Source organism: Haemaphysalis longicornis, unplaced genomic scaffold, assembly GCF_048455015.1.
Source record: "Haemaphysalis longicornis isolate Haplotype H1 unplaced genomic scaffold, Haemaphysalis longicornis Haplotype H1 scaffold_6, whole genome shotgun sequence".
Taxonomy (NCBI): Eukaryota; Metazoa; Arthropoda; class Arachnida; order Ixodida; family Ixodidae; genus Haemaphysalis; species Haemaphysalis longicornis.
Window position 1 is genome coordinate 189,644,257 of NW_027526407.1, and position 4,691 is coordinate 189,648,947.

Here is a 4,691-nt window from a genome sequence, read left to right on the forward strand (position 1 = left end):
ACCGGGAAACTGTTTGGCACTTTATGGCCAACTATTTCTGGAGACACCTGAAACTGCAGCCGTGTATTGCGGGTTCTAAAGTTTCTAGTTCGGCCTGGGATTCCCATCCTACTACTTTCTGACTGCTAGAGCGTGCTAACGTCGCTTTCTTGTGTTTCCTTTGTTCGTCTTCTGGCATAACACGCTTCGTCATAAAAACTTCCGGAGCGTCACACAATTCAACCACGTTTCTGTGGTCCCCCGTGGCAGCCTCCTGTTCACATGACTTGCTTTGGGGTCAATGTGTCACGCAACAAGCACTATGCTAACAGCTGTTCCGCAGACTGTAACGCGCCAAGATATGGCATAGCAGTGCGCCCCATCCTTCTTTGAAGACAGACCCGTGTTTATTGCGCGCATGATTTGGAACTATTTCCTCTACTCCTCACACTGGTGGCCATTTGGTTGAACAAAACGACAACAGCCACAACCTCAGCGTCTGCAACTAATTGTGCGTCTTTAGGACATTGCAGTTGTACTGAAAGTTACCGAGAAATGCTATAACGTATATGGTAACCCAAAAGTAACAATTTAGGAGAACGAATTCAGTGGTGAAATGAGCGGGCCGCTGTTGCTGCACGCGCAGACCTCCGAGCCGGAGCCATCTTTACAACAGCAGTCCGAAATGAAACAACGATTCGCGCTTCACATTCGTGTATTGACGGCCAATTGCGCATTTCTCGCGCAATTCATTTTCTTCGTCCACCAAGCCCATGTCAGGCCCGCCTTGCGGGCCGTTCTTGCTAAGGAGCACAATGAGGCAAATTACGCCGCCGGTGACAACCACCAGTTTACAATATTAAGGGACAGCCACCAAGCCCTCGATCGACTTGGCCAAACCCCACACGTCGGAACGACCTGCGACCTTATCAAGACCGTTTGTCGCAGGCTTGAGGACACAAGCAATATAATCGTTCGGGTAGACTGTGTCCCGGGACACTCAGGCGGAATCGGAAGAGAGACCGCTTACGCGTGCGCGAGCGAGCACTTTGAACTCCGCTCCAACCCGGCGTTGCTCATCCCATTCCCACTATACGACCCCGACCCCTCAGAAGCAAAGGCGGCAGCAAGGCACGCATCCAGGGAGTCGTTGCGGAATTTATTTTCACCAGACCCCGCCCCCCTGCCCATTAGATTGCCCCGTGGGGCACAAAAAATTATACACAAGGCATGGGCTGTTCCTGCGCTAACGGATGATGTGTTGGCCAAGTGGCGTGCGTATGTGCCAAGACATCACCAAAACGCTGTCCAGGATGCGCAGTCTGTGGCCGCAGTTGTCTGCACCTCTTGCTCCACAGGAGCCAAGCCCACTGTACACCACATGCTCTGGGAGTGTCACGGCCTTCAAGCGCTCCGTTTACACTATCTCACGCCCGGCGCCCGGCAGCTTGTGAAGTGGACAACCCAGCTGCAACGTGCCACTGCACGGCACACGCTGCTTTCTCTGTGGGAGTTCGTGCGCTCCTCAGGCGTCGACCGCCGAATGCAACCTTTAGTTTCTCCCCGCCCCCTTCCTTCCTTCCCCATGCTGACTGACGCGTCCACCTTCTGTAATAACGTTTTGTTATGTTAAGTTCAACCACCACCTGCAAAAAACAACGCGCCCAATGTGAAAGGTTGTGAATTATCAGAGTTCAAGCCACTGACCCCTCCTCCCCCAAACTGGTTCACTTTCTCATGACGAGTCGGCTGGGACTAGTAGGCCTGCTCCCTAGAAGGGTGCCCAACTTGCTCCCCAGAAGGGTGTCCAACCTGCTCCCTAGAAGGGTGCCCAACAAGTAGGGCACCCTAGAAGGGTGCCCTACTTGCCCATTCTGGCAAGTAGGGTGACCTACTTGCCCCCAGATTTATTTCCCCAGATGTACGACCGAAAAACGATGGAAAAAAAGATGTGCCTCGTTTCCTCATTTGAGTCTAGCTATCCTACACACCTCGCCGGGACTCTAATGTGTAGGAAAAAAAGCACGTGGACACTCGCTTTGTGTACCAATGAAGAACATTCCGAGTAGACAAACTGGCCTATATCGTATCACCCTATCTGAGTAAAGGCCTATTACGAAGCAGACTTGGCCGTATCCCCCGACTACGCCGCCATAAATGATTGCTTGAACTAGAGCACTCGTTTTAGCGACTTTAGAGAGATAGGATATATTGAAAGGATATAAGAAAAACCGCAAAACTTGGTCGAAAGCTACACGTCGCGAACGATGTTTACTGCTTCCGGAAGAAGCTAACGAGCGAAACGGAACCGCCCGACGCTTTAAGCAAGAGAGTTTCAACATAAGAGGTGTGTGCTGTGACTTTTATTTATACAGTGAATGGTTATAGGTAGTGTTCTACACACGCGGTTCACGAATCAGAGAGTTTTATTGAGATTTGTGCGAATACATGCGAAACAGTCGGGGCAAGTTGGGCGTGCAAGGAAGGGTGCCACGGCTCCTGTAAATATGCTGATGCAGTTGCTGTGTTCGACGACTCGTAACTGTTAACACCAGGCAGCTACTTCCCCCTTTCGTCGAGGGCCTTACCTCCACTCTTCCCTCGGTCTAAGTCAGCGAAATGTTAGTCGTATGGAGTGACTGAGATATCGGCGTGGAAGCATATGCCGCTGCCGCACAGGCAGAGGCTCCGCAAGTACGGGTAGGAAAGGGTAGGTTGTGATGAAACCTTAATACAAAAGAGCAATCAAATATACAGATTGGCAAACATAAGCAAAACACGATTACAAAAGGGCTGTGGAAAGCATTTGCTCTCAACATAAAAAAAGCCAGGCACCATAGTACCTCCAACGTGATCGCAAATATACGAACATTTGTTTGGGGTTGCATATGCTCAGAAACAGCAAAAAAAGCCTGACACCATCACTGCTCCAAGGTGATCGCAAATATACGAACCATTTTTTTGGGGGCTAGGCAGATGGTCAGCAACAACAAAAAAGCCAGATGCCATCACTGCTCGAAGGAGATGCGCTAATTTATGACCATTTATTTGGGCTAAGGCATATGCTCAGCAACAACAAAAAAGCCAGGCACCATTACTGCTCCAACGTGATCGGAAATTTAAGGCCATTTGTTTGGGGTAGGCATATGCTACGCAACCACAGAAAAGCAGGACACCTTCACTGCTCCAGGGTGATCGCAAATTTATGACCCATTTGTTTGGGCTAGGCAAATATTCAGCAACAGCAAAAATGCCAGACACCATCACTGCTCCAAGGTGATCGCAAATCTACTACCATTTGTTTGCGGTCTCTGTAGGCATATGCTCAACAACAACAAAAAAGCCACACACCTAAACTGCTCCATGGTTATCGCAAATTTATGACTATTTGTTTGGGGTAGCCATTGTAAAAGCATTGTAAAATGAAAGTGGTGAAAATAAAGGTGTCAAAAAAGGTGAAATATCGCGACCAAGCACAATTCATTTAGAGCAATGCACGCGTGTGGCATTCCCCCCCCCCCCCCCCAAAAGGTCACGACCCCTGCGTTTTGCAAATCGAGCAGCCGTTCCGCCAAGAGAATTTCCTTTCACAAGTTCCCGTTGACCAACAATTTATCAACCAATTAACCACTTTCCCGAGGGCCATTGTAATCTTTGTAATGTAAATGTTACTACTTTCCCAAGAAGGCAACATTTTACTGCACAATGCCGCCTACGTTTTCGTGACGTAAAGTTACGGTGCAATTATTATCACTGATATCTGAAACGTTCTTCCTTAAAGAGTGTAGCTGAAGGTAACTCACAATTGTGCTGAATATTTCCTCATTACCTGAAATAAAAAAACGGAGTAGAAGTTTATCATAGCCACAGTAACGAGTAAGGCTGTTGTCAGCGCACCACAGCAAAAATACATATGCACGAATATATACAAATACATTTGCACGAGCCTCAGATGCATAATTAGTTTTCCTCGAAAATCGCGCGCCACTGCCGCTATGTTTACATTATCTGTAAACGTGGAACTTCGCAGATCATATGGAAGCCCACGGCGGGCCCTGCGTAAACAAGCGAAGTTGAGGATCAATTACAAGCCATCTGACGGTGGCGCCAGGCGTGAGAGCGTGCCCACGTGACATTTCAGGGGACGCGTGCTCCCGTAGAAGACGGCGGCGTGAGCAGGTCGTACAAAATATAGCCGGTCGTGGCCTGGCCATTATACCAGCATTAGTCCGACAGGCTGTTAACATGTACTCGAATTGTGTTGTTAACCTAAAAAGCGACTAATTCAGATTTAAATTTTCGTTAAACTTGAACCGAATTTTACACAAGTAAAATATCCTCATTTAGAAGCTTCATTTTCGGTAGACGTTGAACTTCATTTGCCACTTCATTTTTCATTCTTAAAATTCAAGGCACACCGAGGATACCCTAAAGGAACCTTGCAACATTTTTATCGTCTTAAATTTTTGCGGAAAATAGTCGTCCAACCCATCCAGTAGTTGAATGCGGGGTTGCAAAGTACCCCAAGAAAAAATTACACCTCTGCTGCCATCAGATAATATGAAAACTCGCTCAAAAGATGTTTGTCATTTTCCCGGTCTACGCATTCTTCGACGGCTCCAATTACGTCACTGAGGCCATGTAGCAGCTGTTGGCCGGTTTTCTTTCAGTTGCAGCAAGGAACGCTTTTCTATAGAAACTATAAAAATAAA